The following is an 18,162-nucleotide window of genomic DNA, read 5'->3' on the forward strand; positions in this document are numbered from 1 at the left end:
CTGAAAAAAAATTCAAATTCTCTAGGCTGCCTCTTCTATCGGGTAACAGTTTTTCTCACCATACAGTTTTTAGTCTCATTAAGACATATTTATTGACAGTCGGTTTTGTTTCCTGGGTAACTGAATTTCTATTCAGGAAATTCATTTCTGAGCCTATATCTTGAAATGTAGTACCCTCTTTTTCTTCCAGATGTTTCAAGTATAATATTTAAAAGTATGATGAATATGTGTGGATATATACGGTCTGTGTGTACGAGCATTCGTGAATGCACATTGTGTTCCATGTGCTAAATATGAAGTATGTGGTTGTATATGTATGAGGTTTAATATATGTGTGTGAGCATGTGTATGTGTGCCTATATGTAGAGCATGGACTTGAGTGTGTGTAAGTAGTATGGTATGTCTCAATGTCTGTGATTTTATTTAGACAAATATAATAAAATTATCATGCTAATCCCAAAAGACCCAATGCTGTGTCTACCTATCCCTGACTTTAAATAATGAAGCATTATGTTTACAGATCAGTACATTAATTTATGTGTATGTATGTATGAATCTTTACCATAGCATGGTTATTTGTGAAGATATAGGGGACCTTTTCTTCTTAGATATGGTGTGAATATTGTATGGAACAGAGCTATTAGAAAGTGGTTCAGGAAAAATTTAAATCAATGATGTTGATTGTCTGGTTACCAAAGCAGCAATTTAAACAAAGCCTGAGACCTTGTGAGAAATTCTAATGATTGTATGTATCCATTGTACCCATACTAACATAAAGAGTAAACTTATCTATATGTCTGTCCAGAAATAAGTTTGGTGGATGATTGGGGATTAGCCTTTGGCAAACAATCAAGGCAGATCTTCCAGGGGTTTATGTTTCTCTCTCATTTAAATATCTGTGAGTGGGAGTTGAGCTTTGTCCTAAGCATCTGTATTGTCATGATTTTCTAAAGGAACAGGACTGACAGAATGAAATGTAGATGTAGATATAGATGTAGACATAGAGATATACCTTTGAAATACCTGAGTTTTTGTTCTTCATTGTTGCTAACCCATACTATACAATTTTTGTTATTGTTTTGTTTTGATTTTAAACTTAGGAATTCTAATCACTGTTTACAGATCTCATGCTTTGCTTTTAATTACATATATATGTGTGTGTGTAAGATATCTATCTCTTTCTCACACACACAGATGCACACACACACACACAGACACAAACACACACACACATATATATATACATATACATCATATACATATACGTATACGTATACATACTTATCAAAGTGGCTTACAGGCTACTACAGGTCTACATCTATATCAACATAGTCCAACAATAGCTGTCTGCCAACCAAAAGGCTGAAATTCTGGTACGTTTTAAGTCCACAAGGCTGGGTCACAGCAGTCTCATTCTGACGCTGGAGTTGTGGATTCCTGGCGAGTTGCTGACCTTCTTCCTTTGGAATTAATATAGGTGGCAAAAGGGTGATGATCTTGCCTATAATAGTTATGGCAAGCAAGCAGAAAATAATATTTTCTTCTCTCACGTCTTTTGGTCTGGCTGCCACTAGAAGGTATGATCCAGATACAATGTGGAACTTCTTGCTTCAAATAATGTAAAAATGAAAATCCCTTACAGAAGTGCTATGTATCTTGGGTTTTAGTTGATGCTATATGTAGTCTAGTTAACAACCGAGTTAACTGGGTTGTAACCTAGTTAACAACCTAGTTAACAATCATAGCATGTTTAACTTTATAAGACACTGCTATGACCCCTTCAGTCATTCCCAGGTTTCTAGTCTCTCTTTTCACTAATTCATAGTCTGAAGTTGTTCTTATTTTGTTTTGTTTTTAACCTTAGGAATTCTAATAGCTAGTTAGTAATCTCATGTTTTGTTTTTAATTAGAATTTTTTTATTAATTAATGATTAAGAATTGTATTTAATAATGAATCAAATCTTCCAGTATGTTTGCAGCATGTATTAAGAACTTTTACACACTGGCATATGTTAAGAAGGTTACTGAAAAGTTAAAGCTAAGTATTTTGGGTACACAAAATAAAAATATCTGATAAAATACAGTATCTAACAATACCCAATACAAAGATGTGAAATCTACCTTAGCGAACATTTTGTTTACTGGATGGTGAAATAGACAAACAAACCAATAAATGATAATCTGTTGCATTAAATTTAAGTAAGTTAAATTTACTAAAGAAAAGAGAGACATGGAGAGAGAGAGAGAGAGAGAGAGAGAGAGAGAGAGAGAGAGAGAGAGAGAAAAGAGACAGAGACAGAGAGAGAGAGAGAGAGAGAGAGAGAGAGAGAGAGAGAGAGAGAGAGAGAGAAAGAAGAAAGGAAGTGAAAGGAGCCTGTGACTTATCTGAGTCTGAGTAAGATATTGAGAATTAAGTGTGGAACTACATGTCTTAGGATTTAGTGATGTGTACAAGAAATATGGTCACATAGTCACAGTATTTCTATACTGCCCATCTTTTACAATGTCATACAAGAATTGCCACATAATTGCTTCCCTTGGAACTCATTTGTTAACAAATCAAATCTTACTGACTGTTCTCCAACCTATCAATTTTATACATAGTAGTGTTAGGGGTCACCTTAATTTTGTTTTCATAGACTTTCTTAATTTTTATGATTTTATGTCATATAATGCTTGATTTATGCATTTTAAAAACCATTTATAGAGAAACAAATATTAATTAAATACTATAATATAGTTTTTTTTTAAATAATATTCCAGATTCAGAAGAATAAATTCTCCTTTTTTTATTTTCCTAGGCATATGAAGATAATCTGGATTTAATTTTGGGACAAGAAAGAATATGGTCAAATATATTGTATAAAAATTAAATAAAAATTTAAAAAATGATATAAGAAAAGATGAATAATACAGTATGATATGTAATATAGTAACATAAATTTCATAACAATTGTGAACAAGGAAGTCTCTGAGAGCAGAGTACAAGTTTTGTTTTTAATTCTTAGTGGATATTTATAGCAATCAAATGTTGGCTTTTAAGAAAATTCAATGACAATATTAGTAAGCATTATTATTCATGTCTCCTTGAGATCAGCTGTGCTTTGCAAATGAAGATGTTGATAAAAGGAATACGATTTTCTAATGATTTCTGTTTTATTATATAAAATGGAAACATTTAGTTACATTTAAATCATCATCCTAAGATTTTTCAGTGAAATTTTGCAAACTTACAGCATGTTAAAAGTAAAGTTTAGTGTTTCTACTAAGGAAGAGTGACATCTGGTTACCAAACAAGAACATTTCAGGTGGAAGATTCTACAGTCCTTATCGATCTTTCCAGCTTCTATTAGTATCACTTCAGTTGGGGGCAAGCCTATCCTGTCTAGATTTTATGGTTTACCTTGTTACTCCTGTTATAGTTAATTATTTATAAGGAAAAGTTCAGTAATTATTCAACTTCTTTTCTTGAAATAGAAATGATGTATAGAAAATATAATATAACTTAATACAGATATATTTTAGCATATAATATTTGATTGTGTGATGTGATTCCCAGTTCAGAGGCCAGTGGTCAACTGTGTGTCAAGAAGTGATTCTATCCAGCACATATGTATTACATCAGACATAGCCTTTAAAATATATTTATGTAAATGCAATTTTAGACACAAATCATCAGAGAACACACGAAAGGGATTGTGAAAAACAGACATGCTATTGTTTGGGTGTACAATTCTTTGGTCCTGTGGATTTTCAGAGTCTATTTTAGCGCTGAAATGAGGTGAGGGAATCACATTCATAAATAAAAATTCCATTAAAAGTATCTTTTGATTTTTTTCTATGGTAAGATAAGCTTGAGAGTTGATCTCCTAAAAGGAGAAGAGTTCTCTGCAGCTTGCTGTTCATCAGTAATGCCACAACCAATACTAAACCTTGGGATCTTCTTAACATGTGACTACCAAGAGTGTGCTTATGTAGAATTAAATTAATCATGTGAGAAAACCTGACCCACTGTTGGCCAGAAATGTTGACAAATGGACACAGTCTCACCTGCTGGTCTCCACAACCAGCCAGAAACATGAGCCTAAGATATTTTGTCAGACTCAGTGAAAGGTCCACTTCAGAGATAACTGAATAACATTACCTCTTGGTATACTGCATATGACACTTTTAACATTTAACATGCTTTTAAATATTTCTGAAGAAATATTCATTTTAAGCTATAATTTTTCTAAAGATGTGTCATTTGATTAAAATACAATGAAAACTCAGGTGAAATAGCAATTCAATAGAAACTACACAAGTAGACAACTTCATATAGTGGTAACTTCTAAAAGGAATAAAAGGAGAGCTAAATGCTAGAGATAAGAAAGGAGTCAGCTGTGCATAGGCTCGGAATCTCAACCTGACATTCCTCGGAAGCATTTGGACTGAAGTGAGGTGTGAGTAGTGAGGTTGAGCCAGCTATGCATGTATTTTCAAGGAAGAGTATTTTATGCAACAGGAGGTACTAAGTGCAAAAGTTGAAATGGGAATAAATAAAACTATTTAGAAAAAGACGAAGACTCAGTGAACCAGAAAGAAGTGGTTTCTGCGGAGCTCAGGTGTTTAAGGGTTGCTTATGTAAAGCATAAAAATTTACCATATATTCAATAAGATGGCACTAGAGAAATGTAAGAAAGGCACCCCCCATATATGACTTGTATTTTTATTATTGATAATTGTTTCATTACTCATTTAGTGAGATGAATTTCGGTGAGTGACACAGAGCTTTTTTAGGAAGGTAGGAAAAGAATTAAATATCACACGACAGCAGGAATCACTATGATGGAGAGACCATGGGCTCTCTAGTTCTGCTGCAAAAAACCCAGCAGATCATAATGAATGCATTGTAGCTAAGCCTGGTTTGAGAACATGATATGTCTTAGGGTTTCTGTTGCTGTGTAGAGACACCATGACCATTGCAACTCTTATAAAGGAGAACATTTAATTGGGGATAGCTTACAATTTCAGAGGTTTAGTCCATTATTATCATGAATGGAAACAGGCAACATCCAGGCAGGTATGGCACTGGAGAAGCTGAGAGTTCCAAATCTTGATCTGCAGGCAACAAGAGACTGCCATACTAGGCATAGCTTGAGCATATAAGACCCCAAGGCCCATCTCCACAGTGACACACTTTCTTCCACAAGGCTACACCTACTCCAAAAAGGAATACCTCCTAATAGTATGGCCAAGCATTCACACACACAGGAGTCTGTGGGGGCCATTCCTATTCAAACCACTATACGGTATATTTGGGGAATTGATCAGTAGTCAGTGGGTGGGTTGCAGTTCTATTTAAACACACACACACACACACACACACACACCCCATACATTCTCTCATTTTATATGTATAACCAATTTACCTGGTTAGCCACCCTTTGAGGAGCAGAATAGAGTTTATTCTAGTATAAAAGCAAAGGTATTCATATGATATTTGAATAGTGGTATAAGATTAGCAGCCTTAACAATCTTTAAGAGATCTCAGAAAAGACAGGAGGAATTAAAACACCTGGCATGTATGATGCATTAAGTTATAGGCCTGAATGAATTCTTAAAGGGCTAGACAGCATTATTTGGTCCCATCCCTGATATTCGTCAGAAGTCAGACTCAAGACTGTTAGATCACAGACAGAAAGAGAGACAATGGGAAACACTGAACAAGGTAGGAATAACACTGTAACATGTGGTCTCCAAAAACCCCCAAATGCTCCAGAAACCTCATTAGATTGAATGGAAGAAAGTCTTCAAGTAAAGCTAGTGAAATAGCCTCATCGTGGTTTCTTTTATTGTGCTAAACAGTAATTTTACCTAAAGCAATTTTAGAAGAAATGGATTTGTTTCATCTCATGGCTAACAGTCATCATAAAGAAAGACTTCAGAGATATCTCAGCTATTAATGACCAAGGTCATAACCATCATGAATGGAAGCCAAGGCAAGAACCGTGAGGCAGTAACTGAAGCAGAAGCCATGGAAGAGAGCTGCTTATTGGCACATGCCCCATGGACTGCTCGGCAAGCTTTCTTAAATGATCCAGAAACATCTACCCTGGGTTAGCACCACCCTCATTGGGCTAGGCCCTCCTACATCAATTACTAATCAAGAAAATGGCTGACAGACTTGCCTACAGGTCAATATTTTGAAAGCTTTTCAGGTTTTCTCTTTCCAGATACCTCTAGCTTGTATCAAGCTGACATAAAATTAACCATTACACAAAGATGAGAACTATAAGCAAATCTCATAGGAGTGTTTAACACAGATAAATATGGAATCCAGACACATATCTCACTACAGGAAACTGACTTTTTATTTGTTTGTTCTTTTATCTTAGAGAAAAGACCTGATAGCATTTTTAATATGCTAAAAGTTTATTTGTACAATAATTCATTCATGACTGTTTATCATGAAAATAAATTAACTCCAAGGCTAGTAGATGTTTTCAAAATTTGTCAAAGTCAGAGTTCAGCAAGAATTTCTTACAAAAGTTGGAGCTCGTTGCACATTTACTGATTACACATATAGGAATACAGGCCAAATGTCCAGACCACATTAAGGGCATTAGATAAATGAAGGCATAGCTGGAGGATTGTGTAGAAAAGCTATGGCACTCCAGATGAGAGTATGGAAGGAATAATTAAAACAATCTTTTCTTTTTCTAAATTTTTCTTTAGTTTTTGGAAATAGATTCTTTTCTAATGCAAAATATCTTGATTATGCTTTTACCAGTCCCTCCCCACTTACCCTCCAGTCTCTAACCATTCCTTTACTGTCTCTCATTAGAAAAGAGCAGCCTTCTGGGAAATAACAACCTAGCATGACAACATAAAATACGATAAGATAAAAGAAACAGCATTGTACCAAAGCTAGAGGAGTCAAACCAACAATAGGAAAGGAGTCCCAAGAGAAGGTACTAGAATCAGAGACCCCCCCCCCTCATTCACACACTCAGGACTCCCACATAAAAATCTAAACTGAAAACTTTAACATGTACACAAAGGACCTGGTGCTTACTGCTTTAGTCTCTGAGAGTTCATATTAGATTTGCTCAGTTGACTTAGAGGACTGAGTTCTTCTAGTATCCTTCAACTCCTCTGGCTTGTACACTCTTTCCACCTCTTCTGCAGAACTTCCCTGAGCTCTGAGAAAAGGAATTTTATGGAGACAACTGTGTGTTCCTAGGTCACTCCCTCTGTGTGTAGTGTCTGGCTGAGGGTCTCTGTATATGTTCCCATCTGCTGCTGCATTCTGATGATGATACTGATGATGAGGCACAAATCTATGAGTATAGCAGACTATCATTAGGAGTCATTTCATTTTTTAGTCTTATTTTATTTCTGATTAGTAGTATTAGGTTTTACTTTAGGTCTCTGGGCTGTCTAGTCTCTGGTTCTTGTTCACACAATTTTAGATACAGGTTCTGTCTTGTGGAGGGACAAATAAAGTTGATTTTATCTGTTGACTAGGGGTGAGTAAGGACACAAATGAGAGTATGGAGGTATGGAGTAGGGGAGGGAGAAGAAAGAAAAGGCTGAAAGAGAGAATGTGGAAAGATACCTAGTTTCCTTTACCTTGAATTTCAACATGTGCTTAGGTTTTCTGAATAGCACATTTTAAAAGACATATTAGATATGGGATTTCCAACTTCTTTTCTCTCAGTATATGACTTTTCTTAGTTTTTTTTTTTTTTTTTTTTTTTGCACTGTTTTGCTGAGCAAAGGTTCACCCCTCCTGCACTTTTTAATATTCCAGGTTTTCATTTTGTTATGTTTTGTTTTGTAATTTCATTTAACTGACAGTAGATTGAACTGGCTGAACACAAGCACAGCCAGTAATAAACTATTATGTAATAAAACTATTATGCTGTTGGTGGTGTTTTAGTGATAGCCCGATGCCAATGCAAATAGACAATTTAGAACCCAATAAACTGACAGATAATGCCAAGGGCTACTGATACAATTCAGAAAAAAAAAATACAAAGCAGAGGAATGTATTACCCAAATGTTGCTGTGAATGAACACACACACACACACACACACACACACACACACACACACACACACACACACACGTCACCATGCATAGCATTGGGATGCTGAAGAAAAAAGGCCTTCAAAAATCCCTCCAGAAAAAGAAACCAGAAAAAAATGACATTTTAACTTTTATACCTTTAAGGGGTTGATGGTAGGTCCCATTCCACATGATTTTGTCTGACCTAGTCCAAGCACCAGGGGAAACGGACCGTAATTATATTGTAGTGGCAAAGGTTAGGAGCTAGGCCTGGTCCTTCTCCTAAGACAGATGAGTCTTGGTTACTCATAGAAGGGTCTATTAGTTCCTTCTAGGAACAGACTATAGAGAGTTATGCCATATTTTGGGTGAGTGGGACAGCTAGAGGGAGAAGCAAAAGAACATCATTTGAAGAAAGGAAATACAGATATTATGCATAATTTATTTCATTGTTATATTGATACTCTCATGTCCTGCATTGTCATGGGTTGGATTAACCTCACAGAAAGCCGAGCGGAATTTATAGGGAATGTTCTTCATTGTCTTTGAAACTTCTCGTGAGATCATCAGTTCTTCCAAAATAAATTATCAATTAAAATAATTTAAAAATATTTTGTGAAGGAGCTTGATTTTTTTTCAGGCAAGGTGTATTGACTGAAACTAGACATGACATCCCAGTAGAAACAGTGTAATTGGACTTCCCATTTCAAAGCATGATGTAACACAAAGGTAATGAGGGCCATGCGAAGCTGATGGGAAGATACAAAAAAAGACGACTGCGGTTTGAATACAGTGCTTTCCTACAGACTCATGTTTGAATGTTTGAACCTTAGCGGATGGCACAATAGTAGAGGTTCCAGAAGCCTTAGAAAGTGGACGAAGTAGTCATAATAGATGACCCTGGGGGCAACATACTGACCATGTACATCTCTATATTCCTTTTTCTCTGCTTCCCTATTAGCACAACGTGATGCCTGTGTCATTGAACAGAATAGAAAGGTGGAATTAGAACCACAATCTTATGACAAAGCCACAAAGGTAATTCACCGAAGAAAAGATTATGTTTTCAGTTAATGCTAATGTAGTATGCAGCCATCTACTGGGGATCATGGTGATGCTCAATTCACACAATTACCCATGTATTAAATAGTAACTCAACTATACTAGAGACCAATGCATCTAAAAGGCGGGGCAGTGGTGGCACATACACGCCTTTAATCTCAGCACTTGGGAGTCAGAGGCTGGCGGATTTCTGAGTTCAAGGTCAGCCTGGTCTACAGAGTGAGTTCCAGAACAGCCAGGGCTACACAGAGAAACCCTGTCTTGAAAACAAACAAACAAACAAACAAACAAACAAAAAAAACCATAGAGAAATTGCTTGTGACTCTTGGCTTAATATATATAGGATTTCAGGATTAAATAAGAAATAATCAATATTTAGAAAGTTCTGTAAATTGTACCTTACAAAAATCACCTGGACAAACAACTAAAAGATAATTTTAAAAATCACAAAAATTTTGAGATGCAGCTGAAGTCATAATTAGGGGGATAATATATTCTCAGGATTTTAATATAATTAATATTATATTATAATACGATAATTTGATAATAAAGTCTCAGCTTTTCATTCATTATGTGTGAAAGATTTAATAAAACTTGAAGCAAACAAATAACAGAAATAACAGCAAATAATCAGCCATTCAGAGAATTTTATCAGCTATTGTTAAGCCACACCTCACACTACATGAATGACTAATACCCATGGTATCTTCCTGTTCCTGTGACAAAATATCTTGACAAAAACAATGTAAGTGAGCACAAAATTCTAGGTTATATTCCATCATTGTGGGGGAGTTGGTGTGGCAGGAGCTTAAAAGCAGCTAGACATAGTACATCCCAGACAGGAGGAGGGAACAGAAATGAACGTAGTTATGCTTACTCGTGCTTAGCTTGCTCACAGCACTCTCATACAAACCAGGATCTTCTTCTTAGATAAAGGTCCCACCTGCAGAAAGCAGGTCTTCTTATCTCAGTGACATTGACAGTGATCATGGCACCCCACAGACATCCTCACAGGTTAATAAAATCTAGACCACACTTCATTAGAACTCTGTTTCCAGGTTCTAGAGTATCACAGTTCACTCCTTGTCAACCTGACACACAAGCATATCACTTGCAATACAATCTTCCACTAAATTTCCTTCCACGCTTTTCTATCTAAAACATAGTCTAAAAGTCCCCATAGTCTTTGAAGATTTCAATACTTTCAAGTCTTTTAATTGAGAGCTTCTATCAAATAAAAAGTTACACACACACACACACACACACACAAACACACACACACACACACACACACACACACACACACACACACACACACACTGAATAGTGGTACAGAAGCATTCCTATTTCAAAATGGAACCTTGTCTGGGTACAAGGAATGATCAAACTAAGCACTGGACATAAGCAGCAAAACCAAATTTGACAGCTTTGTCTCCCTGTCTGGAGCTTATGATGGAAAAAGCTGCTGAGCTCCAAAGGGTGAAGCATCCCTTTGTCTCCAGCTTGGTAATCTACGGGACATGCAGCTTCTTTTGTAGACTTATGCTGGCTCTACTTCACACCTGCAGCTCATGTTGTTAGATATCCCTTGGCTTTGCCATTTCCAATAGTCGGGTTTCCATGTCAACTAAAGCTTTACGTTTACAACGTCCTACAAAACTCTCTGTGCAGAGACTCCATTTATGTTGCAAGGTACCTAGCTTTTATTGCTGTCTAATACCTTTCATGAAGGGTCATGCAGATATCGGCAAATTTGGCCACTGACTGAGAGACATCTCAGCCACATAGCTTCATCAGAATTTGTGGGGGATTCTTAGGAAAAAAATTTCTCATAGAACAACATCAGGTTCTCTTTAATGACACTAATCACCGCAAAACTAAAAGTGCCTTCTGGTTTGCACTTTGTCCAAAACTTAAGCTTGCTCACATGCCTTTACTCCTCAAAACAAAATAATCAATTATCTGTAAATTCACTTTTACATGGATTCTCAATATATAGGCAGAATAAAGCCAGATTCTTTACTAAAATATCACACAAACGGTCAGTTCTTTGCTCAGTTACTGGTAGAGCAGTGGTTCTCAACCTTCCTAACACTGTAACTCTTTAATACAGTTCTTTGTGTTGTGGTAGCCTCCAACCATAAAATTATCTTGTAGATACTTCATAACTGGAGTTTTGCTATGGTTATGAATTATAATATGAATATATTTGGAGATAGTTTTTCATCAAAGGGGTTGTGTCCCCCAAATTAAGAATGATTCCAGTTGAGTTTAAAAGTCAGTTGTTTCTCTTATTCACAACCATCTATAGTTTTCTAGCTTGAGGGTTACAGATGACACTGTGTAGGAAGCCCAATGACCAATGAGCACACAACTTCTTGACATGATTACTGGGTCCTCCTTTCTCTAATATCTTTGGTCCGTTACTATATTAGATTATTTGACTTTTTCCTTTTCTCATTAAATTGTGCTTTATTCCAATTTTGTCTGACTTTATCACTATCTTACACCCAGTTTTGCTTGCTCGATGTTTTCAGAGACATTAGCTTCTGCATTTCCTAGCGTTACAGGAAGTGGGCACCATAGTCACTTATTTCTACTCTTAGACAGCTGCTGGCCTTGGGCAGATCTCAGCATTCTTCAGCTTTCTGAAGTTTTTCATGATTCATCTGATTTTCGAGTTCCTTAATTTTGTTCTACTATTTCCTGTTCTTTGAAATTGCTTATTGCATCTTAGTGGCTTTTAAATGATGGTAAAAAGAAGTGTGTAACTTTAGTCTCTCATACTGTACTTAGCTACAAAGAACTCACACTGCTCAACAACAGATGTGGTCATTGTTTTGAATTTTTGAAGGAATTGTAGGGCATGTGTCTACTTCAGGATTTGACCCTATCTGTGTAGTCCTTCTAGAACTTTTCACAGACAGTTGCTCAGTCCACTCTCATACAATCCTGCTCAGTGGCCTTACCCATGAATTCTAACACATGAAGAAAAAAGATAGCTCAAAACCCCAATTGTCCTGACCTGATGTATTTCTAGTTATGTAGGCCAAGCAATGAAAGCAACTTCCATCTTCTTCTGAAAAAGAAAATGTGCCAATGACCTAAAATAAGCAATTCCCAAATAATGAGAAATCAGCTGGGAGTAATTTTAATGCACAAAAGCAAACCAGAAAATTGTATGTTTGATATTAATGTAGCACAGTGTATTGGACAGCGTGTTTTCTGACTTTATTTTATTTTTTTTAATAACAGAAAAGCATGCTCCTTGGAAAGACACTTAAATTTTGCTGCAGTTTCTCTATGTAACTTCAGAAGATTCATTAATCTTTAGGCTTGTGAACACTGATTCTAGATAATATATACCTGGGGACTTATGGGATTGAATTCATGCTTTGACCCATAAACTTAGTTTCAGAAAATTGACTTTCAATAATATGTGAATTTCTTTTTGTGTGAAAGAAGTGCTATAAACAATATCTGTTCTGAGGGAACCACTAATCTTTTGTTGACCTCTGAAACAGATTTTCAAAGAGAAAACTCTATTGCTATAAAAAATTACTTCCTTCCCAGATGAAAAACCCCTTGCTTATATGAGAGCCGTAAAGATTATGATTAACCCCACTTAAACAACTAGAGACTCTGACCTATTTTTTTTCTTGTGACCATAAATTTTACACTGCAGACTAGAGTACTATTTGGACGTTACATTCCCCATTATGTGGAATGTAAGTAAAATAGCATATTATTCTTTTTCAGAAAAATGAAAGGTGTGATTGATGATTCTTAATAATAAGATGACCATCATGTTTTCCTGAGAAATGCTGTAAACCTCAGCACTACTTCTAAGGTGTCCTGTGTGTTGAAGAAAACATCAGAAGGATACATAAGTTAACTTTCTTGATACTTACTGGGCTCTTGTAGAAGAACAGAATAGATAAAGTATCTCTGGAATGTAGACTAAGTATGAAATGTATTCAATTTCTGGTGGACTTTTAAAGAAAAAGTAAGTAGAAGCCTAAATGAAAGAAAGCAAGCTAAAGGTTCAGGGACAGGTATTCTGAAGATACACCAAAACCACAATAAAAGACTCTTGATGTCCAACAGAGTGTGTCTCTCTTAAGAATGAAAATGACCTTAGAAAACTGAAAGCAAGAATAGGTTATAAAGTTGTGACTCACAGTGATCTCTCATTGGGGGTAATGTAAGAGTGTTTGTGTTCTTAGAACACATTCTTAGATGCAGATCGATATGTAGACTTCAAGTAAAATGTCACATGGTTAAATATTTGAGTTTGTAAAAATTTGTTAGTCAAAAAGACAACTTCGCCAGCAGAGTACAGATAGAATCAGTTTAGTTTTTAGCCCCATAGGCACCATAATTCCATATGATGGAAATGTAAGCAACGTATAAGAAAATAGATTAAATTTCACCAAAGGTAACAGGATGATCTAAGAAATATGTGAAATTTAGAAGGTATGGGGAGAATGGTTCTTCTTTTGTGGTCCTGGGGTTTAAATCATACTATGCAAGCATTTTATATTTCCAGCCCAAGGAAGAGATTTTAATGGAACTTGATGACTTATTATGGCAGCTAATGGGAAGAAAAAGGCTGCTAAAAAACATATTCACAGCATGGAAGGTTGGTGTATGGATATTATTGCTAGAGACTGCATATGTGGAATAATATAGGCTTTGACTGGAGAAAGTTACATCCCATCTCCTCATCTTGATTCTGAGATCTTTCTCAAAGGATCTGCCTGGAAAGAGGTTACATGACTATCTGAAATTGACTATTATTTTGATGAGTGGACATAGTAACATATTTCTTCTAAGTTTGTATTATTGTACAAAGAGACTCACATACATTGGGGCTTAATCTGTGTACTTTCTTAGGGCAGTGAACAGTGATTAACATAGACTAATCAAAGTGCCTTTATAAGCCTCCATTCAGGGAAACCCCTGACACAGGCCTGGCCTCAGCAACTTTTTTTAGTCACAGAAGGGAATTCTATAGCTTCTTTGACACAAGGGCTTTTGTGCAGGGATACCTTTACCACACAAATGGCCTCAATGCTATTCTTAGCCAAAGAGGGAAATTTCTTCCTTGATTCTAAAGCCAGAACCATATGGCAGAAGCTACCAAATTCTGCTGTTTACTGGAGCTGGAACACGGAACCCCTTATTCAATTACATCTTTACCAGTTTTCTATTTTCCATGGTTTCCTTCAGTGCCTATGCCTGGCAGTCCTGAATAGATCCTGAATTGCTCTGTAGATCAGGTTGACTTTTTTTCTTAGTTAATAATAAATCCTTTATTTCCATTCTCATTAGTGCTGTTTCTAACCATTTTACTATCTTGTCACTGCTGTAGTTATTTAAGAATTTCATTAAATCTATTTTGACCATATTTATCCTCTACCCCCAAACCTAGTAGTTCTAGACTATGTCCTTACCATCCCAATGTCTGGTCTTTTTTATTTTTTCCAATTTGCTTTTATACCATTTTAATTACATGCAGGTATTAAGGTCAGTTCTAGGTTGAGGATCTAGCAATACAATAGATGCAAATAGTCAAGGAACGAGCAAGACAATGAACACAAATAGTAAAAGAACAAGCAAGGCAATAAACAAAGTTCTGTGATCACTCCCCTGATCACTATTTCTAAGGGTTTATCAGGATGATCAAAATATCTGAGCCTACTTTTCTGTCTTAGCCCAAAGTCTGTCTGGGGGGGGGGTCCATTTTCAGTTTCAAGCCATGCACTTTGGCTGCCAACATGTTGATATTGTTAAAGACAAGCTTTAACACGATGGGCAGGAATAAAGGTATTCCCAAAACAAAAAGGGCTAGCATGATCAAACTATATATGCCGTTCTTGAAGCTTGACCAAAATGGAAATACTGACTTCAGGCCACGGATAATTTGATCAGCAGTATCTGCAGCATCAAAGCTCAACAGAGCAGCATTCTTTACATTCATAATCTCACTATGCAAAGTTAAAACATCCAGAGAGGTGTTGAATTATGCCAAATACCCTGCAAGTGTCTTTAAATGTTTTCCTAGTTATAATGACTAGGAAAATGGTATTTGGCATGACACTCAAGATGGCTCCTTACTCTTAAACTTTGAACCTCCTTCCAATAATTTGAGTAGGATTAAGAGCATCAATCCCTTGATCCAAATGCCTATCTAAATCCTCTTGTATACTTAACACATTAGTAACATTTTTGTTCTAAATGATTAACAAACGTAGCTGTTTTAACTTCTTGTACCAATTGCACAAGATTGTAGAAGCAGTGATGCTAGCAATTAATGTAATTAAAGCTGTTATCCCAGCAATAATCCAGCCTGCTACCCTCTGAACTGAGAGGTCTGCATGCCTCTGTCTTCTGAGTGATGAGATTAAAGCCTCTTTTTAGTGAGATTGAAGGTATGTGCAACCATGCTTGGACCTAAGCTTTTCTTTAATTCCTTTTCACAAGATAGAAGCTTAGCTGGATGAGATCTTGCCCCAAGATCACGACTACCTTAATTCTATTTACTTGAACACACGGTTTAGTTCCATTCTATTTCTTATTGTTCCTTTAACCCTTAAACTATGCATTTTTCATATTTTTCCTTTCTAAGCTTTCACTGTTTTATCAAAAAACTCTTCATAAGAATGAACCACAGGACAGAATCTATGATAGGTTGTATTGAGATTTCCTCTGCCAATGCAATTAATCTAAATCTTCACCTTAGCTTCAAGTAGACTCTAAGATAAAGACAAAAAAGAACCACATCCTTCACCAAAGTATTGGTGGAAATATTTATTATTTATTTCTTTACTTACTTATCTATTTATTTACTCTTTCGTCATTTGTAACAGGGCAGTATAATGATTTTGGAGGAAAAAAAAAAGCTTTCTATATTTCTCCTGATATCCATTGTATAAGAGCTTGTTTCTTCCTTTTGTAATGTTGCAGTCCAGATGATTTTAAAAATAGTAGCAGTATGTTCAAAGAAAGCTCTGACTTAAGAAGCACTTATTGTTCGTAAAATTAGAGGAAAACTAGGTTTAAAACACACTAAGATTTAGAAGAACAGGACTTATAGAATGTGTATATATGATATGTTGTTTTTTAAATCCACAAAGCTACATCTTGACAGAAAGAATGTAGTAATTGTTCAATTGATAAAACTAGATGTCCCAGCAGTCCCAATCTGGTGTTCCTGAGAGTTCTTAGTGAGCTTCTGGTATTCAACTTATGTTAAAAAATATAACATAAAGTGGGTTCTAACAACAGAGAAGGAATGCCTCAGCAACAGGACAGATGAACTTGCCAATGAGAGTCAACATAAGCAGGGAAAAGCAGAATATTTTTTTTCATGCCTTTTTATATAAGCTATCACCAGAAGATGTCAATCAGAAGATTGAGCATAGGTCCTTCCACCTCAACCAATCTAAAAAAAAAAAAAAAAAAAAAAAACCACTCCCCAAAACAAAAACAAACAAAAAACAAAACAAACAACAACAATGAAATCACCAAGATAAGTTATCACACTCACTAATAGAATAATATTGATTTCATTTCCAAAGCCTATGAGGAGACAAGATGTTAATCTAGTAGTATCTTGATCAATGTTTTCTCTAGTTACTAACACAGCATGAGGAGTAAACCTTTTTAAATTCTTAAATAGATGACTATAAGTCCATACTAAATTTTATTTCATTAGCTTTTTTTTTATGATATAGTGAATGATGATGATGATAAAACTTCTTTTTAAAAGAAAAGAAAGAGTTCTAAGGTACATAGCACATATGCATTACATTGACAGATTCTATGTATGACAGAAGTTAGGAATGTGGATGAAGAGTCACACGTGAGCTGGGGGTAGATAGAGTACACCTGTAATCCAGGACTTGGAAGCCTCAGATAGGGGGTTCCCACATGCTCAGCCTAGACCACACAGGGATATTCTGTCCAAAGGAAAATGTCACGCACATGATCTTAAACTTCACATTACATTTCTGAAACAGTTCTTATTTGGAGATAAATTTCTGACTCTAATTAAATAGAAACTCTTCTGTCTCTTCATCTCACTTAAGATCTTTGACATCTCAAGAAGAATTCACAAGGACCTGGGAAGGATGGAATTCTGGAGACTCAGAACTATGAAGGATAGGGGCTTCTTTTATTTATGGTATTTATATATATAAAAACCATAACCTGGTGGAAGAGAAACTGTGACATCTCCTAGTTATTATTTATTAACAGATTGATTAATTTATTTATTTTCCTCTAAAAAAGATTTATTTATTTTTATTTTATGTATAATGATGTTTTTCCTTCATGGAAGTTGTTAGTTTTCTTGTGGGTTCTGGGAACAGGACCAATATCCTCCAGAAGAGCAGTCATTGCTTTTTAAAAAAATATTTATTTTTTGATATTATAATACAATTATATCATTTCTCCCTTATTTTTTCTCCCTGCAAATCTTTTTTCTTCCTTCCATCTTCTTTTGTCCTTGTTCTCTTTCAAATTTATGGTCTCTATTTTTTATTAATTCTTATTTTATACACACACCCATACCCACACACCCACACCACATTCCTAATACATAAATACAATGAGCTCATCTGATCTGTCTGTATTAAGTATATGTGTGTGTGTATGTGCTCGAGTGTGCATGTATATGTGTATGTGTATATGTATATACAAGAATTCAATTGTCTTTATCACTGAGTCAACTATTCAGCCCCAGTTTTTTTATTTACTTTCATACTGGTAGTAAGATTTCTTTGCTTTGTCTGTTTGATTTTTTTTTTGAAAACATGGATTCTTTGTTTATTTGATTTACTATGGACTCTATATGTTACATGTAAGGCTTTGAAGAACTTCCCACAACTGCTTAAAACAGAACATAAGTGGGAATCCCTAAACTGAATGTTGATGTGTAAGATATGGGGCAATGTGTAAGATATGGGGCAATGTGTAAGATATGGGGCAATGTTGAACTGAGGCTGATAAATATGTAAATAAGAGACAAGAGGTGAAGCATT

General features: G+C 35.6%; 1 protein-coding gene across 2 annotated transcripts in view; it reads left to right on the forward strand.

The window, feature by feature from the left end:
• The window catches only part of Sntg1 (syntrophin gamma 1), a 728,479-nt gene that overhangs the window by 168,576 nt on the left and 541,741 nt on the right, over positions 1–18,162 (forward strand). The gene's annotated exons all lie outside the window — the stretch shown is intronic.

The sequence above is a fragment of the Arvicanthis niloticus genome, chromosome 25 (assembly GCF_011762505.2).
Source record: "Arvicanthis niloticus isolate mArvNil1 chromosome 25, mArvNil1.pat.X, whole genome shotgun sequence".
Lineage (NCBI taxonomy): Eukaryota > Metazoa > Chordata > Mammalia > Rodentia > Muridae > Arvicanthis > Arvicanthis niloticus.